The following is a 27,007-nucleotide window of genomic DNA, read 5'->3' as shown; positions in this document are numbered from 1 at the left end:
CTTGCCTCCCTCCCTCCCTCCCTTCCTTCCTTCTTTCATGTATAGTGTATGGACAGATGTGCATGAAAGCACAGTGGCCATAGGAGAACATCAGGTCCCTTCCTCTATTGTTCATCCTCATAGTTCCTTGAGATGGAGTCTCTGAACATGGAGCTGCAGTTTTCACACCCTGCGGTTCTCCAGTCTCTGCACCCCCTAGGAGTCCAGACAGGCCTGGCCATGTCCATCTTTTTTTTTTTTTTTTTTTTTTTTTCGAGGAGGTAGGGTTTCACTGTAGTCTAGGCTGACCTGTAATTCACTCTGTATTCTCAGGGTGGCCTTGAACTCATGGCGATCCTCCTACCTCTGCCTCCCGAGTGCTGGGATTAAAGGCATGTGCTACCACGCCCAGCTAATGTTCATCTTTTTACTTGGTTACTAGGAAATAGAACTTGGATCATCTCAGGTTCTCTTGGGCTTGTGGCAAAGATTCTCACCTGATGAGCCAATGCCCCAGCCCTCCTGCTTGTCTTTCTTGATGAGTTTCTATTTTCTTCATACTTGGCTTTCTTCTGCCATCTGCTCCACCTCTAGGCCTCAGCATCTTCCTTGGCTCAGAGCAAAGCTCAGTCATTTAAGGCAAAACCAAGATGTAAACAGAATAAGGAATTTATGGTCTATTTTTAGGAACTAGAGCCTACATGTTTGGACCAGTACCATATGGTACAAGAGGATGTTCAGAGCTAGAGGACCATCAAAGCCCAACTTTTGGAAATGACTTGGTGGGCTGGGGATAAAAACAAGATGAGCAGTTACTAACATGGTCTATGGAGAAGGATGGTTATACCTCATCTGGAGGATAGAGCAGGAAAGAGGATTGTGATGAATAACACAGATCAGCCTTGAGCAAAGTAGCATGTGTTTATACTATCCCCACTGAAGCAAATGACCCATTACTTAGAGATTTGTAAGGGCAAGAGCTTTAAAAATGTATAATCATTATTATCAATTTGACTGCATGGAATGGATTATAGACAGCAGGATGCTTTTTGGAGAGACAAGTCCAGGCTCCTGTGGTCTTCTGAAATGACAAACTAGCCAAAACATAGTCCTGGAGGAGCAGTGAGAGAGGTGAGGCTGAGATGAAGCCAGTGGAAGCGGCTGGCCCTGGGAAGAAGGTCACAATGGCAGAGACAGAGACTCCTTTTCCCTTCTTGGGAGGGATCAGCAAGTCGTCAGTCACAACCCCAGACAGGCATCAGTATGGCGGACAGAAGAAAGCTGGGTTTAAGGCCACTTGCCAATGGAGTGCTCTATGTCCTTCCCTGCCAAGCAGTCCGCAGATGGATGGTTGTTGCAGTTAGGTTCGCGTTGCTGGCAGAAATCTCATGACCAAGAGCAGCTTGTGGGGAAAAAAGTTTATTTTGGCTTACAGACTCAAGGGGAAGCTCCACGATGGCAGGGAAAATGATGGCATGGCAGAGGGTGGACATCACCCCCTGGCCAACATAAGGTGGACAATAGCAACAGGAGAGTGTGCCAAACACTGGCATGAGGACACTGGCTATAACCCCCATAAGCCTGCCCCCAGCAATACACTCCCTCCAGGAGACATTAATTCCCAAATCTCCATCAGCTGGGGACCTGGTATTCAGAACACCTAAGTTTACGGGGGACACCCGAATCACACCACCACACTGGTTATCACTGAAGCTCTGGGGAACCAAAGACTGCGGAGGCTGTGCTCAGGCGACAGTGCGTGTGGAGATGGAGAGAGGTGGATGGAACAGTATTTTAACAGGCATCTTCATTTTCACCTTTGGACAGAACAGCTTCTTTGTGCAAATGCCGGTGATCGCTGGGAGACTCAAAACTAGTCAACATGCTGAGAATCAGTGGCTCGGCTCTAAATGAGATCTCTCTATCACTTCCCTCAGGGATCAGGAAGCCTTGAGGAAAAGGGGGAAGAAAGAATGTAAGAGCCAGAAGGAGGGGTGCTTTGGAACACGACCTTGTGGCTGTGAAGTGGACATTGCTTTAATGACCTCTCAGCAACTGGTAGCACCTGCCCCACAAAAGCACAATGATGGCCTCATCAAAATTTTGACATGAATGATGAAGGAGCCCTGACACACACGCTGCCAAAGACATCAAAATAGAAGAGGAAGGCTGGAGAGATGGCTTAGTGGTTAAGCACTTGCCTGTGAAGACTAAGGACCCCGGTTCGAGGCTCGGTTCCCCAGGTCCCACGTTAGCCAGATGCACAAGGGGGCGCACGTGTCTGGAGTTCATCTTCAGTGGTTGGAGGCCCTGGCGTGCGCATTCTCTCTCTCTGCCTCTTTCTCTACCTGTCACTCTCAAATAAATAAATAATTTTTTTTAAATAGAAGAGGAACTAATCAGAAAGATGGTGCTCCTTGGAGGACAATAAGGTGGGGTCACGTACATGTTTAAAGATTGTGAGTATAAGCTAGGCATGGTGGCATACACCCTTAATCCTAGCACTCAGGAAGCAGAGATAAGGGAGATGCTCTGAGTTCAAGGCCACCCTGGGACTACAGAGTGAGATCCAGGTCAGTCTGGGCTAGAGTTAGACCTACCTCAAAAAAAAAAAAAAAAAAAAAAGTAAGTGAGCACACTGCTGCCCAGTGGGAAGGTTTCATACTTCCTCCACAGTTCCTTGCCTATTGGTAAGCTTTTGCTCATGTCAAGGTAAAACTGCCATCTACAGGCCCACTGCTCTGACTCATTTATGGAAACCTAGAGCGCGCCACAGGGAAGCACTCTGCTAAGCTTCCGGCACAGGGGAAATCTTGGGTTCCATACATGATGCCTTGAAATAGACGTTGGCAGATGGCCACTGATCGTGAGCAGGACAAGGGGAAACTGGGAATAAGGCACTGGAAGAATGGATGGTGTTTAAACAACTGAGGCTCAGGAAGAGAGTTGTACTGTGGCAAACATCTTCAAATGTCTTCCCAGTTATCCCTTGAGAAAGTTGGATGTGGTTCCCTTAGCTGTTGCAGTCAGATTCACATTGCTGGTAGGAATCACCAACCAAGAGCAGCTTATGGGGAAAAAACAGGTCTATTTTAGCTAATAGGCTTGAGGGGAAAGCTCCATGATGGCAGGGGAAAATGATGGCATGAACAGAGGGTGAACATCACCCCCTGGCCAACATCAGGTGGATAATAGCAACAGGAAAGTGTGACAAACACTGGCAAGGGGAAACTGGCTATAACACCTGTAAGCCCACCCTCTCCAGTAGGTGTTAATTCCCAAATCTCCATCAGCTGGGAACCTAGCATTCAGAACACCTAAGTTTATGGGGGCCACCTGAATCAAACCATCACATTCAACCCCTGGTCCCCATAAACTGATAACTATACATGATGTAAAATGCAATACATTCACCCAACTTTAAAAGTCCCCATAGTTTTTTATCAATTCCAATGATGTTCATACATCCGCATAATTCAAGTTCTTTTAACTAAGCCATAATCCAAAAATATAACCTCAAAAAACCCATAATGGCACAGAATAAACATTCACACTGCAAAAGATGGCATTGGGCATAGAAAAGAAATATTTAACCAATATAAGACATAAAACAACCAGGGCAAACATCAAACTCTGTAGCTCCAAGTCCAACAACTCTAGTCAATGACAAATCTCCAAGTCTGATCATTCTAACCAGCACCAAGTCTCTGGAGTTCCAATTCCGCCCCTCCAGATAGGCTACTCACAGTCCTGGAAAACTTCATCAGGACCAGTAGCTTTCCTTAGCAGCCGTCTCATGGTCCCAGCATCTCCACTGGGACTCCACTGCAATCCATGGTTCATCCTCATGACCCCATGGGGTCTCCGTGCAGACAACCAGCAAACCTGCTTCACACTGCCAATGGCCATTTCCAAAACACAAGACCTCATTGCAAATTCAATGACCCTCCCTTTCCTGCATTTCTTATACTCCACAATACCAGGTAAGGTGCCAGTTTGTAAATCCAGAGGGGAATAAAGCAGACTTTGAACAATAGGACACTTCTTGAGTACTCAGTCCTCTTCAAAATAATCTATTCTTCCTGTTGCCCCAATGTAGGTCAACTGGCCCAATCTTAAAAGTTGTAATCTCCCAATTGCAGCTGAACAGGAGCAGTTCACCCAAAGATTTTTCATTCTGTGCCTTACACCAGTTCATTTCTACACAAAGCAACCTTGCATAACTTCTCAGGACATGGGTATAACAGCAAGCTTTTCAGACAAACTGCTAGCCCAGTCCAAGCAAAGCTCTTTCTCACCCTCATAAGCCAAACCTCACAGTCCAAAATTCTTACTGCATTCAGGCCTTTCAACTCTGACCAGAATAGTCCATCAAGTTGTACTTACAGCACTGCATGGTGTCTCTTAGGCCAAGGTTTCAAATCCTTCCACATTCCTCTTGAAAATCAGCTCCAAAAGGTCAAAGCCACACAGTCAGGTGTCTAGCAGCAATCCCACTCCTTGGTACCACTTTACTATTGCAGTCAGGTTCTCATTGCTGGTAGAAATCACCCAACCAAGAGCAGATTGTGGGGGGAAAAAAAGAGGTTTATTTTGGCTTACAGGCTCGAGGGGGAAGCTCCATGATGGCAGGGAAAACAATGGCATGAGCAGAGGGTGGACAATACCACCTAGCCCACATAAGGTGGACAATAGCAACAGAAGAGTGTGCCCAACACTGGCAAGAGGAAACTGGCTATAACACCCATAAGCTTGCCCCCAACAACACACTGCCTCCAGGAGGCATTAAATTCCAAATCTCCATCATCTGGGAACCTAGCGTTCAGAAAATCTAAGTTTATGGGGGACACTTGAATCACACCACCACAGTGGATTACCCCCCGAAGTTCCAGCAGGCCTCAGTGGTAGACTGAGACTGGAACTTAGTCTCCCTAAGTGCTGGTTCTTGCAGCCGTCCAAGGCCCTCCTGGGGGACAGCCATTGGTGATAGTGTTCTCGATTCTGACTTTGGGGTCATTCACATTACAGTGTGAGTACATGACTTAACTCCACACAGAAGGAAAAGAATGCTAGAGAAGGCCAAGACTGAGCGACACACATCTCCCCCCTCTCCAGGCCTCTCAGTTCTCCTCTTCCTCTTCATGCACCGTCTTCACTCACCCCCACCCCCTGCTCAGTTGCCTGAGCATCTTATTAAGAAGAAACTGAACTGCCTAGAGTACTCAGTACTAAGTAGAGGGTAAAAGGGAATATGGGTATTTAGTTTTGTCAACTAACTAGGCACTGAGCTCCAATTTCTTCAAACAAGAAGACCCGAACTTCCCTTTTGATTCTAAAATTATATGATAAAACACCAAGTGAAGAGAATTCACATTTTTCAAGGGAAATCTCCAAGATTTCTTTTCCAAAGCCCTCCAGTCACCCATGGTGCACATGCCACCCTACTTATGCAGTGAACATCAAGCCCTCTCCTTTGTCCCCATTATCTGGACCATCTTTTCCTTCTCACTCTACCTGTCCAAATACCACCCATCCTCTTAAGTTTAATGTCAAGTTCTTTGAAGTTCTTTGAAGCTCAGCAGCACTTTCTGTCTATATTGATGAACTGAACACAACTGTGTATGTTTTTGTAGCAGGAAATGGGTGAGTCTGCCACTGCACCATTAGAATATTTTCTACTTAGTGAATGTTGATTAATTGTCAACACGAGAGCATCAATAGATTTGAGCAACACTACAGGATGCTGAAGGAGAGAAGAGATCAATACACTCCTGCATCTTTCCTTAGGCTAGGGAAGTGGTTCAGAAATGAAAGGCGCTTGCTTAAAAAGCCTGTGGGCCTGAATTCAATTCCCCAGCACTCATGTAAAACTTAATGCAAAGTGTTTCATGGATCTGTGATCCCAGTGTATCTGCTCCTACATCTTTTCCCCAGTCACATATATAAGATTGGCCTTGACAGTCCTCTATCTGGGAAAGTATGAGGAGGTGCTTAATAGTACTTCTAGAATAGTGGGAGAAACTCAGCCCTAGTTAGCAGATCACCTATTCATCGAGCAATGACATAGGCCCTGTGCTAAGTGCTCTGTGTAAGTAACCTCATTTGATCTTCACAAGAGCCCTATGAGGTAATTATTATTCATTTCCTACTTAAGGATGAGGAAACAGATGCTCAGGGGAGTCAAAGAACTTGCTCCAGGCCCGGGCCGTCTGAGGCTATAATCTGAGCACTGACTCAAGGAGACCAGTGGCTCCTCATCTCAAGCGCAGGCTTCTCCCTCTTGGAGCCTAGAACCCAGGACAAGCCAGCAAACAGATCACCAGAGCATCAGCACAAACCATAAGGCTTAGCACAGGGTGTCATGGAGCACAAGGCAGGCCACGGGCTGTATGCAGCATTTCACAAGATGAGCAGATGGGAAGAAGCAGGGTGTTCTCCAGACAGAAGGCGGGGACAAGCCACGAAGCAACCAGCCACAGGGACAGCATGAGTGGTTTGTGTAAGTCCAAGCAACCGCAGCATGGAGGGTCAGAGAAATGAGAGTGGGGAGTTAGGCCACAACCATGGAACGAAGGGCCCTCTATGTTCATGTGACAGTAGTGGGAGTCACGTAAGGGTTTTTAAGCAGGGAAAAAAAAGATATGATCAAACCAGGCATGGTGGTGCATGTCTTTAATCCCAGCACTCAGGAGGCAGAGGTAGGAGGATTATTGTGAGTTCAAGGTCACCCTGGGACTACATAGTGAATTCCAAGGTCAGCTCACACTAAAGCAAGACCCTACCTTAAAATAAAAAAAAAAAAGAAGAAGAAGAAGAAGAAGAAGAAGAAGAAGAAGAAGAAGAAGAAGAAGAAGAAAGAAAGAAAAACAGAGAAAGAAAAAGATATGATCATATTTATGCATTTGAAAGGTAGCTCACTTGGCTCTGTGGGAAACATACACTGTTGTATACCTATAGTCACAACACACAGGAGGTCAAAACAGGAAGATGGGGAGTTCAAGACCAGCCTGGACTATACACAGAACCTATCAAAAAGGAAAAAAATATGTAGGTACTCTTTTCTTTTTTTTTCTAACAGAACCTCAGCTTGTTTAAGGATCCTCCTTGTCTCACAGCCATGGACACTATGAGGTTCTCCTGTGGTGTTCAAGGAGGCTTTTTTTTTTTTTTAACCCCTAAATGATGTAGAGGAGAAGAGCTGGCTATTGCAACTAACACGGCAGGGACTGTCTGTGACATGGAAGTGGTTACTAGTCAACTAGCCTGAGGAAGGATCTACCACTTGGGGGAGTTTGAGGCTAAGAGATGCAGAGGAAAGTGAAACTGGCATCTTGGTGTTCTGCCTTGAAGCAGTCCTTACATGAAGCCTGTCCTTCAGTGTGATGTGTGGGAAGCCAATTTGGATGATTTTTAAAAATTATTGTTTATTTATTTGAGACTGTGAGAGATAAACAGGGAAAATGGGAGAGAGAATGGGCATGCCAGGGCCTCTTACCATTGCAAACTAACCTCAGACGCATGTGCCACCTTGCGCATCTGGCTTTCCATTTACACAGATGCTGTTAGACTTTGCAAGAAAGCACTTTAACCACTTAGCCATCTCTCCAGCCCTTGACTGATTTTTCTTTTCTTTTTTTTAACTTGCAAAAACATCCTAACTGACAGAAGCAAGGAGACTGGTAAGTGGCCATTGAAGTAATCTAAGCAAACATAGTGGTGGGTTGTTCTGGACAGCGGCCATGGGAGAGGAGAAAAGTGAGCTCTTGATGACAGAGGAAGATATGATAGGAGACAGGGTGGAGCTGAGAATTTGCTCTGTCATATTTTCTGTTTATTTCCATGGCAAGTCAGAGATGTGATCTTGTAAGAGAAACAGACTCTCTTCAATGCAAAGAATCAGGTCAAGCCTGGGGAGATGGCTCAGCCATTAAGAGAACTCCCTGTGCCTGAGGAGGCCTGAGAGAACACTGAGAGACATTTCAGAGGACCCACATAAACAGCAGGGTGAGGCCACATGGAATATCTCTAACCCCAGTTCTGCAAGGGAGCAGAGACCTGAGAATTCTGAGAGCTCACAGAACAAACAAACAAACAAAAAGAAAAGAAAAGAAAAGAAAAGAAAAGAAAAGAAAAGAAAAGAAAAGAAAAGAAAAGAAAGAAGGAAAAAAGAAAATCTGGCCAAGTTCTAGGATCAGTAAAAGCCTCTGGCTAAGGTACAGGCAGAAGTCAATGGAGCCTAAGACCTGATGACCGGCTGTGGTACCACGGGCAAGTGTATGGACACCAAGTGGGCACGTGTGTGTGCAAACAACACACACATCACACACTTGTGAGACACCTCCAAAGGAATACTGGGGAGATGGCTCGTTGGTTAAAAGGCACTTGCTTGCAAAGCATGATGGTCTGGATTCAGTTTCTCAGAATCCACATAAAGACAGATGCACAAAGTGGTGGACGCATCTGAAGTCCATTTGCAGTGGCAAGAGGCCCTGGAATACCCATCATTTCTCTCTCCTTGCAAATATACGACTCTATCTATAATGAGGAGGCTGGAGAGATGGCTCAGCAGTTAAGGTGCTTGCATGCAAAGCCTGACAACCCAGGTTCAATTCCCCAGTGCCTACATATAGCCAGATGCACAAGGTGGCACATGTGTCTGGAGTCCATTTGGGGTGGATAGAGGCCCTTGTATGCTCATTCTCTCTCCTTCTCTCTGTCTCTCTTTCTCTCTGCTTGAAAATAAATAAGTATTTTTTTAAATATGGGTTTTTTTTAAAAGAATGATGTCAGATGCAAGCAATCTCTGCTCATCCCAAGAAGAGTCCCCGACTCTGATTATAACACCCGAGGGAACCAGATCCCCTCCGGGAGATGTGTCAGCATTAAGCTCCTTTTCCTTCCTGCTTATGAATAGTCATGGCAATTTAATTCTGGGTTTACCTTATCAGTTCACTCAGACTGAGAAGATACCTTCCCTCTTGCTGACCCTACTAAGTATCTCCTCAATGCAGTCCTGACATTAACATGAGATTCCCAAGCCCCAAAGAAATGCCCCCTCCTCGCCTGCCCCGGTTTAATTGAATGCAAAGCTGAGCTAAGCTAGACCTATCTTGGTCTGGGCAGAACCCCCCACTTCACCTAGGACCCAACTTTCTAACACAGTCTCTGCTAGTTTTCTCTTTCACCCAACCCTACCTTCAGTGGAGTCTGTCTTTAATCTACCAGGTTGGGACTTTTCTTTCAGCATTTCTGCTATTGGGAAGCCTAGAAGGAAAGCTTACTACCACCACACAAAAAGCCCATTGCTGTCTTTTGGCTGGAGAAATTAGACGTGGCCTCCAGATCCACCTACCACCCTTCTTCTCCCTGTGTAGGACTCATGAAGTGAACACATGAGCCACCAACATGCTCATGATCTCGGCAGCTTCCATTTGGGTTCAGCATAAGCAAGAGATCCAGGGAAGGGAGTTCAGTAAAGCAAATGTTGAGTCCTAAAGAACTAAGGCTACATAAAGCTCCTGTGGGAACCCTGCAGATGGAAATTCTTATAGAAAAGTTTCAGCTCCTATAGTGCATTACTCTCCTGCTGTTGGATTCCAGTAACTGCTCTCACTCATTCAGGTGCAAGATGGGGGAACACTGGCTTTCACTCTTACTCACTCACCACCCTGAGCAACTACAGTTCAGTGTAGTTTCTAGCCTATACCTTTGAAAAAATTCTTTTATTTAACTCTTCTCCAAGTATCTCACTTTGAAGCCATCCTCTCTCTCTGGCTTGCATGTGAGAGTGCATGATCAGTATGTTTATTTGAAGTGTGTTTATTATTGAAGAAGCAGAGGCCAGGACAAGATGAAAATGTAAGGGTGACAGTCAGTTTTTTGTTGCTGGCAGAAAACACCTGACCAAGAGCAGCTTGTAGGAGGAAGGAGTTTACTTTGGCTGACAGACTCAAGGGGAAGCTCCATGATGGCAGGGGAAAGCAATGGCATGAACAGAGGGTGGATATCACCTCCTGTCCAACATCAAGTGGACAACAGCAGCAGAATAGTATGCCCAACATGGGCAATGGGTTGCTGGCTATAACGTCCATGAGCCCACCCCCAACAATATATCACCTCCGGGGGCTCCAATTCCCAAATTTCTACCAGCTGGAGACTTGTATTCAGAGCGCCTAAGTTTATGGGGACATCTGTATCAAACCACAACATTCCTCCACTGGGTCTCCAAAACTGATAACCATCTGTGGTGGTTTGAATCAGGTGTTCCCTATAAATTTAGGTGCTCTGAATGCTAGGTTCCCAGCTGATGGAAATTTGGGAATTAATGCCTCCTGGAGGAAGTGTATTATTAGGGATGGTATTATGGATATTATAGCCAGTTTCCCCTTGCCAGTGTTTGTCACACTTTCCTGTTCCTGTTGTCCACCTCATGTTGGCCAGGAGGTGATTCCCACCCTCTGCTCATGCCATCATTTTCCCCTGGAGCTTCCTCTTGAGACTGTAATCCAAAATAAACATTTTTTTCCCAACAAGATGCTGTTGGTAGGATGATTTCTGCCTGCAATGTAAACCTGACTACAACAGTAAACTTGGTACCAGGAGTGGGATCATTTGCTGCTGGACATCTGATTGTGTGGTTTTGGCCTTTTGGAGCTAATTTCTAAGAGGAATGTAGAAGGATTTGAAACCTTGGCCTAAGAGATGTCTTACAGTGCCATAAGTACAGCTTGATATACTATTATGATCAGAGTTGAAAGACTTGTATGCAGTAAGAACTATGAACTATGAGGTTTGGCTTGTAAGGATGAGAAAGAGCTTTGCCTAGACTGAGCTAGAAGCAGTTTGTGTGAGAGGCTTGCTGTTATGCCCATGTCCTAAGAATTTGTGCAGGGTTTCATTGCCTAGAAATGCTGGTGTGAGCAGAGAGATATGGCAGAGACAAAATGAAATCTTTGGGCTAAAACTTCTGTCTGCTCAGCAGCAATTGTATGAGAGATTACAACCATTGAGATCGGGACAGATGACCTGAATTGGGACAGCAGGAAGAATGCAGTTGTTTGAAAGGGCCTGAATACTAAAGGAATATCCTGTTCAGTCTGCTTTATTCCCCCATGGGTTAACAAACTGGCATCCAACCTAGTATTATAGAGTATGAAAACTGCAGGAAAGAGTCACTGAATTTGAAGCATAGTCTTGTGTTTTGGAAACAGCAATGGGCAATGTGAAGCAGGTTTGCTGGATGCCTGCATGGAGACCCACTAGAGTTGTGAAGATGGACCATGGGTTGCAGTGGAGACCCACTGGAGATGCCGGGCCAGGAGATGGATGCTAAGGAGAGCTACCGGCCCCAGATGAAGTTTTCCAGGATTTCGAGTAGCCTAGCTGGAGGGGTGAGGTTGGAACTCCAGAGACTTCTTGCTGGTTAGAAAAAGGAGTGTCCTATTTTTCAAAGTCTGACTTGGAGACTTGTCACTGGCTAGAGTTGTTGGCCTTGGAGCTACAGAGTTTGGTATTTGCCCTGTTTAAATCTTGTATTGCTTGAGTATTTCTTTGCCCAATACCATCTTTTGCAGTGGGAATATTTATTCTGTGCCATTATGGGTTTTGGGGGGATGTTTTGGTATTGTGGCTCAGTTAAAAGACCTTGGACTATGGGCATATTTGATCATTGGAATTGAAGCACTATGGGGACTTTTAAAGTTGGACTGAATGCATTGCATTTTACATCATGGATGGTTATCAGTTTATGGGGACCAGGTGCGGAATGTGATAGTTGATTCAGGTGTCCCCCATAAAGTTAGGAGCTCTGAATGCTAGGTTCCCAGCTGATGGAGATTTGGGAATTAACACCTCCTGGAGGAAGTGTATTATTGGGTGTGGGCTTATGGGTGTTATAGCCAGTTTCCCCTTGCCAGTGTTTGGCATATTGTCCTATTCCTGTTGTCTACCTGATGTTGGCCAGGAGGTGATGTCCACCCTCTGCTCAAGCCATTGTTTTCCCCTGCCATCATGGAGCTTCCCATCAAGTCTGTAAACCAAAATAAACTTTTTTTTTCCCCCTAACAAGCTGATCTAGGAGGCTCCACTTCCCAAATTGCCACCAGCTGGGGACCTAGAATTCAGAGTGCGTAAGTTTATGGGGGACACCTGAATCAAACCACCATCATAAGGAACATGATAAAAATATAAACCCAAGAAGCAAAAGAGGAAGGAAAGTTGGACAGAAGCATTCTAGCATCCTGTGCGATCTAGAAGAGGGTTGACAAGGCTAATGAGAGTACTGGCGCCAAGTTCAATCAAATTCCGATGTCTCCCAGGATTGACTGCTTCACTCCCAGTGGGCTCAGCTGTCTGGGGGCAGCTACAGCAAAAGCGACCTCTGTACAAATCTGGTTATGGACTCCAGAGCATATCTGTCTTCCTGCAGGCGACAATCTATGAGGCATATTCTGTTGATTGCCACATTCATTCCGTGAGCGGTTTTGGCATCCAGCCCACCACCAAGACAAATTTCACCTTGTTGTTGCTATTACTCCATTAAGCAGGGTGATATTAAAGTTCAAAAATGTGCTTTCTCAGTAAAATGGCCATGCTGGGATACCTTACTATGGAAATATTGGCTGGCTGTCTTGTGAATGACCTGAGAGGATGTGACTTGTTCCCTTACCAGTTCATAAGCACCAGCAGCCTGGTGATAAGTCTGGTCTTCTCAGCATACCATGAAGTTCATGTCCCAGCTGGGTTCTAGGGAATCATGCTCAAAAGGCAGATGGGAAAAAGAAAAAAAAAACCCAAGTTACCCACTTTCCATGAGGAAACACCTTTAGAAAGTCAAGAGTACTGAGGTCTATAGACAATGGTTTGTTTTCCTGTAGAAGCTATACAATATCTGAAGATTGCGAGCTGAATGGGGTGGCAGATTAAGAACTAGGTAAACCGGAGGTTCACAGCCAGAGTAATCGACTTTGTGAATTCAAGCCACACAGGGAGGGGCTTATTATCAGGATGTGAATATGTCTAGAACCATCTAGATATACCTGTATTAGGAATGGTATTGGGTACTCACTGGCTGAGAACCCTCCTCCAGGGAATAGAGCTTTAACAAGCACTGTGAACATTTGATTGTATGTCTGTCTTTTCTTCCCTCCATTTCCATGGTTGACTGTCGTATTTACCTCTTCCTTTTGTATTACAACCCTCTCAGCTCCCAGCCTCCCCAAGAGCCTTGGAAGTCATCTTGTCTTTTCCTATCTACTCCATCAGTGGTGTTGTTACAGTGTAGAACTGAGAATGTTAGGCCGATGTTCCCTCATTTCCAAACTTGGCGGGCTTCTGAATAGCAGCTGTGATCCAATAGTATGGAACCAGCATCATTTGAGGATTCTGAACTGGAAAGATGAGCCTGGGAGAATATGTCTAGGTCCTCTTGGTTTTACCCCTGGAGAAGGTATGCTCCAAACACTCATCCTTTCCCCACTGGTAGTCTTAGTGATTGCTTTCCCTGGGTTTGTGATGAGAAGAGAAGAAGGACCATCTGACATCCACAGTCCTGTTTGATTCCTCACCTGTCAGAAAAGGAAATGGAGTTAACCATGTCCACCTTCACACAAGTAATTCTGCAAGCAAACTTCTGCCTCAAAGGAGGATTCATACCCAACCCTCACAGCTGGGAGAAAGCCCAGCTCTTGATTTGGAAAATGATACCAAATCTCACGAGACATTCATACATGTGGAAACATACTTCTTTAAAAAATATTTTCTGTAGTTAGAATGACATCCTTATCTCTAGCCCACATTTTTCTTGAAATGTTCTTGATACATTTCAGCAGATCCTGCTAATAATGAGCAACTAGTTCTCTCTTTGTTTTGTGAGAAGGCAGCAAATGACTCTGGTCCCGTGACGGCCACATCCAGAGGAGTCCCACGTTCCTCACCTCCCTCAGACTATTGAGAAGAGCTAGTGAGTAGATTTGCTTTTGGTCAAATGTAGGTAAAGCAGAGCATAAATAAAGTCCTGCATGTCAGGAAACCAAAATTTCAGGAGTATTTTGTCCTGAACTAACTCAGCAGCTTCAATAAAACACTTCAGCCTTCTGGGATGATGGTACTACTTACTTTTGCTTGGCCCCACTCACTTCACAGAACGCACAAAGGAAAATGTGATAATGGGTGAGAAAGTGCACTAGGGGTTGGAAAAGTTGCAAATATCTCTACAAAAACCAAGGACTGCATGCAAGGTGGGTGTTATCTATTTTTGTTTGTGTGTGATATTTTTATCTGGGGGGGTACACATTCACAGCACATCTGTGGAGGTCAGAGGATAGCCTCAAGATGTCTGTGCTCCACCTTCTTTGAGACAGGGTCTCTTGCGCTAAATGAATGTCATTCAGATGAATGTCAGACTAGCTGGCATGTGAGCTTCTGATTCTCCTCTCTGCCTCACATTGTCATAGGCACATTTGAATCACAGATGCACGTGCTAGTTTGTGTCCGGCTTCATATGGGTGCAGGGGAATTAAAACCAGGCTATCAGGCTTTGCAAGCAGTATCTTCAACCTCTGAGTCATCTCCCCAGTTCCTGCTTTCTCCAAAAAAAAAAAAAAAAACTTCAGTAATCTGAGTGATACCTCTATTGAACCCAAAAGCAGTGTTCAGCAGGTCTCAGCCAAACTGATCAAAACAGAATGTTCCCATGGTGTCCTTCCCGGGTGGCCTCTGACCTCACATCTCACAGCGATTTATTATTGTTACTATGTCATATTATTATTGTTGTTGTTGTTGTTAGAGATAGCATCTTGTGAAGCCAGTGGGCTGCTTCAGGTTACTCTTTATTGTAAGGAATAATAGCTTATGTGATGTACCTAGTATTGGATTACTCCAGTTTATAGAGCAACAGTCTTGACCTGAGCTAAGCCATTTTGAATATCATTTCCAAGAAAGAATGACCACATTCTGGTACCCACATCAACAACCACCACTTGCCAGCACACCAAGAGGCGTAGACTGATAAACAATTTAAATGTGCCAATAAATAATGACATCGGTGAATATATTAAATCATACCAGAAAGACCAGACACAGAAGCTATCACTCATACCAGATGGAACCCTTCGCTTAGGGCCGTAAGAGAAGGAGCACGCCAAGACCACTTGTCCTGAGCCTTGTCTAGGAAAACTGCTGCACGGAAACACTCTTGCCACTGTCCCCAGGCTACAGTTCAAGTTCAAGAAAGTTTCTCCTGCCCGTGACATTCAGCCCACTTCAAACCGAACCTTGAATGACTAGCATCTCTTATCTGTGCCTGAAAGCTGTGTCGACTGTCCATAAGACTTCCTACCTGAACCTCGTACAGACTTTTCCCTGAGTCCGAATCAATGCTCCACCTCCACTTCAGGAGTCATTCTAACCTGTCTACGTTCTATATGCTTGCATGACATGTAATGTGAGGTCTGAGAGTTGATATTAACAATTAAGATGGAAATAAAAGAACTTGTAGTGTTCAGTAAATAAAATCTGACTGTATGAAAAGATATGTCCTTCTATGTGTCTGACATGAATGTTTACAACATATCACTGTGTAGCCCAGGCTGATTTGAAACTCTTTTTTTCTTCCAAATTTTTATTAACAACTTCTATGATGATAAAAAATACCCCATGGTAATACCCTCCCTCACCCCACTTTCCCCTTTGAAACTCCATTCTCCATCATATCCCCTCACCATCTCAATCAGTCTCTCTTTTAATTTTGATGTCATGACCTTTTCCTTCTCTTATGATGGTCTTGTGCAGGTAGTGTCAGGCACTGTGAGGCCATGGATATCCAGGGCATTTTGTGTCTGGAGGAAGCACGTTGTATAGAGTCCTGCCCTTCCTTTGGCTCTTACATTCTTTCTGCCATCTCTTCCACAATGTACCCTGAGCCTTGGAAGGTGTGATAGAGATATTGCAGTACTGAGCACTGCAATCATTTCTTTCCATCACCATGATACCTTCTGAGTCATCCCATGACTTGAAACTCTTGATCCTCCTACCTTAGCCTCCTAAGTGCTAGAATTATAGTCATGGCTACAATGCCCAGCTTTAGTCTGGCATTCAAGATTTTTGTCTGTATGATGGTGGGGATTGAACCCAGGGACTTGCACATGCTAGGCAAACACTGCACCACTAAGCTACCTCCCCACCCAGCACAATAATAGCTTGAGGAGTTGTTAATTCAGTCTGAACTATAAGAGGTAAGAGGTAAGAGGGATTCTTTTGTATTCAGTTAAGTCTGATATGTGTGAAACATATGTTGTTTCATCTCCTGATTGATAAATATATTTGTAGATTAGAAAAGACTTGTAAAATGGTATGGTCCATCCCAGACGACAAAACTACCTAAGTCACTTTGTGACAATGTAAACGTAAACCTAGAATAGGCTCATACAGCTCCATGTATGTGATTAACTCCACTTGGAGATGCCTGTAGATGTGACTGGGAATGCTTCTAGTCACAACCAAGAAGGGTGTGCTAGTCAAGACTCTTGATTTTCAGGGACAGAACTCCATCTGTAAATAGCTTAGTCAAGCAATGGAAATTTATTGGAAGCAGATCTCATAATCGCAGGAAGGTATAAAGTGCAACTAGATCTTGGGGACAAGTGGACTGGAGACTTGACCCCTCCAAGTGCCTTTAAAAAATTTTTGAGACTTCCAGTTAAGATGGTGGCGTAGGTACCACACCAAAGCAGCCTAGGGGGGAAAAAAACCAAAAAAACTCAGCAAAATACACACTTTTACTAAAAAGTGAGGTGTATAGGAAATTGAAATGGCAGCGGAGAAGTAGAAGAGATCCAGAGCCCGCACAGGCTGGCAAAAGCGGCCCCAGCAGGTCCTGCAACTGCAGTGGAGGCGCACCAGAAAGCCGCCAGGCTCGGCTGGAGCCGCAGGAAAAGCCAGGTGCGGGCGCTTCACCTCACACCGCGCTCTCCGCAACTCAGGACACGTGAGGGGAGAGCGGCAGTGAGCAGCGGAGGAGCAGAACGCGAGGTAGAAGCACGCTTGGAGCAGCGAGAGAACCAGAGCAGCTGCGGCTTCCTCCCCTCCCCCACCGCCTGAGCCCAGCTCTGGCGAACAGAATAGTGGTCCGGGACCTGGCCACGCCAACTTGTGCCAACAGTGGGACCCAAGCAGGAGCAGAGTTCGGCAGCAACATCAGCAGAGTCCAGCACCAGAAATAGTGGCCCCAGCAGTGGCGTATCCAGTAGCTGCAGCTTCAGAGGCAGCAGCAGCAGATCCAGCAGCAGCAGCTTCAGAGGCAGCAGTGGCGGAACCAGCAGTGGCAGCAGCAGCAGCAGCAGCTTTAGCAGCAATGGTGACAGATCCAGCAGCGGCAGCTTCAGCAGCAGCAGTAGCGGTTACAGCAGCAGGGGTGCTGATCTGCAGGGCCACAGTTGCCAGCCTCGGTTTGCACCTCAGGAAAAGCCAGTGCCCAGATCCAGAAACCAGGACAGCAGCCCAACGACCCAGCCAGCAACTTGACTGAGACCAAAATCATCCAAAAAGGTAACTGGGATTGATTGCACCAGGGAAGGGTCTCACTTGGTCACAAGCTGACTTGGATCCCTCAACAGACCAGAAATCTTAATCTCTTTGTTGATAGAGGATCTGGTTGTTATAAGAACCACTCTTGTGTAAATATTCAGTGCTGATGTTGATTGAATGTGTACAGTGTTTAGTTCAATTTTAGAATCTACCTGTATTTTATTCCACTCAGCCTACTTGAATACTCCCATAGCAGGGAAACTCAACCCCTAGGAGCACCTTTGTAGATACTCTGAAAGCCTTAAGAGCCACACCTAACACCTTAAGCTCCTATCCTGAAGATATATAACATCAAATCAATTGATACAGCTAAGAATACCTAGCTAGCTAGAAAATCCAAGCATTAACTTAATCCAAGATACAAAAATATATACATTATAACACAAGAAACACTAAAAAGCAAGACAATATAAAAAAATTTTATTTTCTGCCACTCCACATTACATCTTCTGAATAGCACCTCTTTAAGAGGTGAGCCACACGGCCACACGGCCACACTCAGATGCCAGGCCTCAAATCCCACACTGTCACTTCCAAAACCAAATAATCTTTTTTCTTAAGTATTAGGTGAAAGGTTCTGAGAAATGACTCTGATCGGTTTGGTATGGCTGAGAGGAACATCCCTGGACCAACTCACCATGCCTAGGAGGACTAATTAGCTTAACTGGCTAAACTGAATGAGATCTGAAGTAGGGAGGGGGCCAAGGAGTTGAGATCAATAGTCTAGCCATGGTCACAGGGGACAGCTGTCATTTAGAATCATTCAAAAGGTTGGGGCAGGGCTGGAGGGATGGCTTAACAGTTAAAGCACTTTCTGCAAAGCCAAAAGACTCAGGTTTGATTCCCTAGGACCCACAGAAACCAGAAGCACGAGGAGGCCCATAGTTTTGGAGTTCATTTGCAGCAAGCAGCTGAAGGCCCTGATGCACCCATTCTTTCTCTCTTTCTGCCTCTCTCTCTCTCTCTTTTCTCTTTCAAATAACTAACTAAATAAATAAAATTTTCTGATTTATTTTTATTTATTTATTAGAGACAGAGAGAGGGAGAGAGACAGAGAGATGACGAATGTGCCAGGGCCTCCAGATGCATGCACCACCATGTGCATTTGGCTTACATGGGACCTGGAGAATCGAGCTTGGGTCCTTAGGCTTCACAGGTAGGCTCCTTAACTGCTAAGCCATCACTCTAGCCCAGTAAATAAATTTCTAACAGTTGGGGCATTACTGGAAGCTGGACAGCCAATCTAACTATGGGGAGTGACGAGAGCTACTGAACATGCATCCATATTTGGTCTTTTTTATAAAAGCAAGATTAGAGTCCTATTTGTCCAAGAAATGAAGAAAAAGTCTGGATGTTGAATCTACTGGGTATTGTACTTAGCCATGCTCTGCTCAGAGAAGGTAAAGCTCTGGGGAAATTCTCTGATTCCTGTCCATCAATGCAGGTTCAAGCCCAGAGTATTCCCATGAGGGACAGAGCACAGCGGAGTGAGCAGACAAGCATCTGCCCAGCTCTGTGCTAGAATTTCTCTGAGGATCTTGGCTTCCGGAAAGCTTGAATGCATTCTCCCTCCTCCCCCTTCCCTAGCCTCTTCTGATAGTTCAAGGCAGAAGCTTTGTGTTAGCTCATTTCCATGACAACAAATTACTACTCTTCCTTTTTGCTTGGCCTCCATCACTTACACACTATATGAAAGGGGCAGCAAATATCAATTTATTTTTCACACCAAGAGCAGAGACTTGTGCAAACAGGAAAAAAAAAAAAGTGCCTCATTTACTTTTATCAAACACAGAGGGAAAAAAAAAACCAAGTAAGTACAGAATAAGTTGACATTTTCCTCTCAGATATCAAATTATATTTATGTATTCCCAACAGTGCAACAGAAAGTATAACTTATTTTAAAACACAGATAGTCATGGACAAAGTTCTTTGGAATGCTAATGATTTTTCTTATCACAGAGTATCTTTCCTAATAACTCTGTCTTTCAGGTATAGACTGCACTGGAGAATTTCCTAGATGGCCTTAGTCAGTCCAGGGAAATGTGGGAAAGTTCCATTTATTTGTCAAATGTGAAAAATTTGAACTTTTGCACATGTGGAAACAAAATACCAACATAGTCTGAAAGTAATCTGAGCACAAAAAAAAAAAAGTTACAGGGTGAGCTATCAATATATGCATATATATTTATATTTATATATGTATATACAGTTTATTATATATATATATTATATATATATAATACACACACACACACACACACACACACACATACATACATGATGATTAGGCAATGTCTCAGTAACACACAAGGCTTTAGCAGACACATTATCTCTTCACTTATTTCTGAATTTCAACTTGATTACTGTGGTGGTTTGATTCAGGTATCCCCCATAAGTTTAGGTGTTCTGAATGCTAGGTTCCCAGCTGATGGAGATTTGGGAATTGATGCCTCCGGGTGGCAGTGTACTTTTGTTGGCCAGGGGGTGATGTCCACCCTCTTCTCATACCATCGTTTTCCTCTGCCATCGTGGAGCCTCCCCTAGAGCCTGTAAGCCAAAATAAACCTCTTTTTCCCACAAGCTGCTCTTGGTTGAATGATTTCTACCAGCAATGTGAACCTGACTGCAACAATTACCAAAAGAAAGTTGTTATGTGTAAAATTAATCTTATTTTAAAATAAAAAGGCCTAGCACTTATGTACTCACTTGATAATTGTAATGGGCCAAGGGTTGCTCCCAAACATATGCTTATGCCCTGCATCCTGGTGCCAGTGGCTGAGACATTATTTCAAAAAGATGAAGATGCAATTACATTAAAATCTTGAGATGAGGTCACCCTGGATTCTCTAGAGCTGTCCTAAATCCACTGATAAATGTCCTTATAAGAAATACCAGGAGGCTGGGCTGGAGAGATGGCTTAGTGGTTAATTGCTTGCCTGTGAAGCCTAAGGACCCTGGTTCGAGGCTCGATTCCCCAGACCCACGTTAGCCAGATGCACAAGGGGGTGGACATGTCTGGAGTTCGTTTGCAGTGGCTGGAGGCCCTGGCATGCCCATTCTCTCTCTCTGTCTGCTTCTTTCTCTCTCTGTCTGTCGCTCTCAAATAAATAAAAAAAGAAAGAAAAAAAAAAAGAAAGAAATACCAGGAGGCAACAGACAGACCACAAGGCAAATGGGGCCAATAGTCAAGGAACATTAGAGCCATCAGAAGCTGTAAGAATCCAAGAACCAAAGTCTCCCGGCGAAGCCTCCTGGCCTTCAGATCTATGAGCATACACATTTATGTTCTTTTAAGCCACCAAATGTGTGATTATTATGATTTCCCCAGGAAAGAGCTATAGTAACCCACACAAATTATGATGCCAGGAGATGTAAAGAATTAATTTAAAGGTGCAAGCCTGCTGAAAGAGTTTGTAATATTGTTGGCATCTGAACTCCACATATTTTGCAGGCACAGTTTCACATAAAGATGTTTCCTGTACATCCTGTGTGTGGGACACTGTGTCGCTTGCCCTCATCTGTCAGCAGTCCAGGTAGAAGGCTGCACTTTGGTCCTGTCCCAGGAGGGAGGATGACGACCATGCTGTGAAAATGTCGCGTGTTAAGTGAGAATGAGACCCCGGCATTTTCAGGGTTGTTTATGATAGCAATTAAACCCAGCCCATCCAGACTGACAGACACTCCTGTCTCATTTTTTCAGTGACTTCCATGGACTAAATATGATCCTTACAGTCTAGAAATAAAAAAAAAAATAGAGACCCCAAAATTAATCTCTTTGCCCAAAGTCGCACAATTACTGAACAGCAGCACCGGAACTGTCATTGTGACCACCTGAACAAAAATGTTGAGGCAAGGTGATATGCCAACATATGCTTTACAAATATTAAATCTACATGGAATGTGGAATCATATGGAAAAAAAGAAAGATGGGGCCCATTTGCAGCCAGATGCACAAGGTGATGCAGGCATGCAAGGTGGTGTGTCCGCGTAAGACGGCTGTGCACTTGGAGTTTGATTGCAGTGGCTGGAGACTCTGGTGCACCAATTCTCTCTCTCTCTCTCTCTCTCTCTCTCTCTCTCTCTCTCTCTCTCTCTCTCACGAATATTTTTTAAAAAGACACTGATGGTTGGAAAGCAGAAGAAAGCTTAGGGCTGGTGTGTCCCACCTACAGCCATCTGACTGTGCAGCTAAGAATAGCTATGACTGTGGCCCAGTACAAAACTGTGAACTTAGCATATTTTGAGACTCTTTGTGAGGTTTGTGAGCATGAACTTTGTAGATGACCTCAAGTCACAATATCAACAGCAGAAGGAACATCATCATGCAATGTGCAGGGCATGGGTGCGTATTAGGATTAGGGTGACGATGGGAACATAGGAGAACCTTCTGGTTCAGTGACCTCCCAAGGCCAACTTGGGGTACTGGCATGGGCTTCAGGTTTGAATAGAGGGAAAGAGTGATCAGGCCTCTTCAAGATATGGTCCTGCCCATCCTTCTCTCATCTCAGCTTTGGCCTTTCAAGGTGGTCCATAAATTGTTAATGACTGACATCTGCTGAGACCACTTCTTCTCATCCAGGGTAGAGCCTCAGCCTCATAGGTAATTGCCCTCATCTGGGGGTGGCTTATACGCTGAGGCCTTGCTCTTTCTCAAATCCATGGGAACTTCAAGCTTAGGACAATGACTTAATCTTTTTGCTTCCATCCTTGAAGAAGGATGAGATAGGTTAGTAGTCAGAGTGAAGCAGGATTCTGATCAAAAGAAAGGAGAGAGATACAATCATTACTTGAGGGGCCTAAGTGAAAAGCCTGTGTTTTTTTTTTGTTGTTGTTGTTGTTGTTTTATTTATTTATTTATTTTAGCAAAAGCAGTGTCCAAGGGCTTGTTTCTGGGTCCTCTCACTAGAAAGAAATATGTAGTGTACATGTGTTCACATCCCATGAATTAGTTTGATGGCCTAGGATGGTAAGAAGATCTAAGAAATGATGAACTTAACTAGATGTGTCCTGTGAATCCCAGAAACATTTCTTAGTCTTCACCCAAGCCCTTGTCACGACAACTTCCTTTTGTCCATTCCTCCCACAAACAAGCACCTCAGGCATGCTTTCTAGATGTATTTAATGGCCCTACTGTTCTCTGACCTGGACAGACTGCCTGAGGCATTAAATACCACCCAGAGGGACTTTAATGAAACAGCATGGCTGGAAAAGGCCACTGGGTGCTGAGGAATTTGCACATTATATTGTGTGGTCGCTCAGCCTGTGTTTAAAGGGCTGTCACGTAGCAGCGCTCAGTGGGCACCTCTGTCCACCCAGCCTTGGGCTCTCACATTCCCCACTTACGAATTTGGCCTGATGCAATTCATGAACCAGTCAGGGTCTGACCCAGCTTCTAGTTCCAATTACAGGTCTAGATCTAAGCACTCCCTGTAATTTTGAAGGGCAGAGTTTCCTCACTATCCCTGACTATGAGGGCCAGACTTCTTACTTAACCTATTTCCTGAGTTTCATCTGGTTGGCTGGGGTTCTAACTTCGTGTCATTCCTGTAAATCTGTTCATCAACCTTGTCACTGTACTTCCTGGGAGAGAACCTGAGTCAAGACCACCTAGCTAGGGCTGGAGGAATGGCTTAGCAGCTAAGGCACTTGCTTGCAAAGCCAAAGGACCCAGGTTCAATTCCCCAGTACTCACGTAAGCCAGATATACAAGGGGTGCATGCACTTGGAGTTCATTTGCAATGGCTAGAGGCCTTGGCACACCCATTCTCTTTATCTCCTCGCACACACTCTCTCTGCTTGCAAATAATAAATAAATTTAATTTAATTTAAAAAAAGAACACCTAGCTAAATCACCATGATATCCCCACCTCACCAAGACTGTGAGGTAATTAACGCTTGGTGTTTGAAGTCACTGTGAACTGAAATTTCCAGGAGAAAAGAAAAGCTGCACCAATATATTGCAGTTACCTTCTCAATGCTGGGACAAAACACCTGACCAAAAGCAGCTTTTGGGAGAAAATAATTTATTTTGGTTTACAGTCTCCAGGAGAAGCTTCATGGTGGGAGGGGAAAGCATGGCATGAGCGGAGGCTGGAATGTCACCTCCTTCCCACACGAGGTGTAAAACAGCAGTAGCTGAGTGAGCTGAGCCCTAGCAAGGGGGAGATGGCTATAACACCCCAAAGCCTGTCCCCAAAAACATACCTCCTCCAACAAGGCCTAGGAATGAGCTGACGCCTACATACATATGTATGGACTCCTGAACGAGAGTTTCAGGCTTTCTTCACTCCAGGAGGGGTGTCCTGTTGGAAATAACTCCTGTTCTCTCCTTGCTTGTTGTACATAATAAGTATTTCTCCTGGATTTGCTTATTTTAACTTTGCACTCACCATGAACCCCTTGCGTTCAGGGGCAGGAGGATAATTAAGGCAGAACTAATCACTCAGCAGAGGTAAGAGCTATGGAGAACTTACACCTTGCCATCTTGAATCCTAATCCTATGTCTAACATTTCCAAGTTGGGTTTGAAAATTCTAACATTTTCCAGTTGGAATTCAAAATTGCTGAGGACCAGTGACTCCATTGTGCTTCTCAGTTTCCTCATTGGGGAAAAGATATATCTATTTTAGTGACTCCATTCCTGTCTCACTATGTGTGTTGGATATGTGAAAAAGACAACTTTTACTTTACTCAACAGATCTTTGGGTTAAGATCTCTACGTACAGACCAGTAACCTCATAGTTACTTGGTCCTAATTAAGACAACAACTCCATAAGTTAGTATGCTAAAGAAAGAGATACAAACTATAAGGATTTTTTTTTTTTCCCAGAATGCAGGAGTTTAAAAGTTTCTACCCAGTTTGTGGACATTTTAGTTTCCCAGGTCTTCAAGAGGTAAAACTTGATCCTCCTTCCTTGAATGAAGGTTGGACTTAGTGACTTATTAATTAATTAATTAATTTTTTTGAGAGACAGAGACAAAGAGAATTGGCACACCAGGACCTTCAGGCAATGCAATCAAACTCCAGACACGTGTGCCACCTTGTGCGCATGTGTGAGCTTGCACACTTGCATCACCTTGTGTGTCTGGCTTATGTGGGACCTGGAGAGTTGTACATGGGTCCTTAGGTGTTGTAGGCCAGTGCCTTAAGTGCTAAGCAATCGCTCCAGTCCTTAGTGACTTATTTTCAATTAATTACAAGAAAGAAGTGGTGGCAAGCATCAGAAAACAGTATGAATATTCTCGTGGTTTTACATAGAGCCTTCTGAGCAATGGAAGTTGGCATGCTCTAAAGATAGAGGCCGTCTCCTTTCTCCTCAAACTATTTGCTCTTCACATCCTGAATGAGATAGAATAGTCACTTCTCTCTTTTGCATCTGTTTTCATCCAAAAGATAATACAACCTTCCTTACCTTCTTAAAGTCAAATGCTTACATTCCTGGACTACCGATTCCCATTCTCCCCTCAGAGAAAAGTGGCTTGTGTTTTGGTCCTCTCTCCCTTTCTGTGCTTGTAAGGTGGAGTAGATGTTGCAGCTCTGAGCTGGAGCTTTGAAATTAATAACTTCAGGATTCCTGTCAGTACAGATTCTCTCTCCCACGGGCACAAGAGCAGCCTGGCCCCCACCATGTCATTCCAATGGGACAATGTAGTATGGGGAAAGCCATTAAGATACTCTGTAACTAGGCTGGAGAGATGGCTTAGAGGTTAAGGTGCTTGCCTGCAAAGCCTAAGGACACAGGTTCGACTCTCCAGAACCCACATAAGCCAGATGCACATGATTGGTGCATATCTCTGAAATTGGTTTGCAATAGCTAGAGACCCTAACACGCCCATTCTCTCTCTTTAATAAATTAAAAAATAAATAAAACTTCAAAAAAGATATCCTGGGCTGGAGGGACTGCTTAGTGGTTAAGGCACTTGCCTGCAAAGCCAAAGGACCCAGGTTAAATTCCCCAGGACCTACGTTAGCCAGATGCACAAAGGGGCACACATGTCTAGAGTTCATTTGCAGTGGCTGGAGGCCCTAGCATGCCCATTCTCTCTCTCTCACACACACCCCTTTCTCCCCCTTTCTCGCTGACTGTAATAAATAAATAAAATAAAATAATATATATCCTGTAACTAGGTAATCAGTCTGTCTGTGTCCAAGAAACCTTATTCTTACTGTCAGAATAGAACAAGCATAAAATTAAACTTAGCAACAGCTCACTAATAAAACAGGCACTGTCTTATTAGTGAGTTCAGGAATGGAGTCACACGAGGCACTGTGGCCTGTTCCTCAGCCCTAGCTTGTCACACACAGCAGGCCAGCTTCTACGTGGAGATATGTTGTCACAAAGTCTTTGTGGTGAAGAACTGATGGCGCTGGCTATCTTGCTTGGTAAGCATCTGAGACACATTATGGTTAGGAATATGGAAGAGCTTAGAAGTGGACCTCCGATACCAGTCAGGCCCTCAGATGACTACAACATTGTTTGACATTTTGACTGAAAATTTAGAAACCCAGACCCAGAATTACCCAGTAAGTTGCTTCTTAAGGCCTAGCCCAGGGAAACTGTGAAATTTATATATGTTTTTTAGAGCCATTAAGTTTTAGAGAAAGATATAGCAAAAGATGGCTAATAAAGCTAGCCCAAATTGGTTCCTGTTTACAACTAAAATATCTAGATCAAAATAAAATACTTAGTACACAACCTACCAAGTACTCAGTACTTAGCAACAATTATTATGGTCTTGCAAAGAAATTTACTCTAGCTGGGCATAGTGGTGCATGCCTTTAATCTCAGTGCTTGGAAGGCAGAGGTAGGAGGATTACTGTGACTTTGAGGCCAGCATGGAACTACAGAGTGAGATCCAGGTCATCCTGGGCTAGAGTGAGACCCTACCTCTAAAAAGAGGAAAAGAAAAAGAGAGATATTTAATCTATTTAAGATACTACATGTTTGGGTTGCTGGAACTAAGCTAGAGGCCTCTTCCCAGCTGACTGGCTGTCACAGTGCTAGAAAGTGCTACTCAGGCTGTTGGGGAGAACAGTCATACAGTCTTAGCCAGAAGTGGACTCTGTGAGCTATTCAACCAACCAGCCAGGCAAGGTATGCCCTCTGGTGCAAGAGTGGCAAGAATGTTACGGGGTAACAAACTGTTCTCTGATTGGATGTGGAGCCTGTTCCACAGGAGAGAATTCATTCTTGGTACTAAAACCCTAGCCACAACTCAATGCTAGAAAGGTCCTAGGCCTCAGAGAGAAGCTACCACTGTTGTTTGGCTAAGTGGATATGACGTTGTGTCTATCAAATTGCCCTCTAAACGTGTGTGTTTGTGCCCACAGATCTGTGCTGCTCTCTCACCTTTGCTCAGAGAAGCTTCTTTTTGCAGATGGCAACGACTACTGAGAAAACTCAAAATTCATTAAGTGCTGAGAATAAGTGACTGCTGAGTGTTTT

Source organism: Jaculus jaculus, chromosome 6 (genome assembly GCF_020740685.1).
Source record: "Jaculus jaculus isolate mJacJac1 chromosome 6, mJacJac1.mat.Y.cur, whole genome shotgun sequence".
NCBI classification, from domain to species: Eukaryota; Metazoa; Chordata; class Mammalia; order Rodentia; family Dipodidae; genus Jaculus; species Jaculus jaculus.
The sequence above is the reverse complement of the archived record's forward strand: the minus strand, read 5'-3'. Positions refer to the sequence as shown.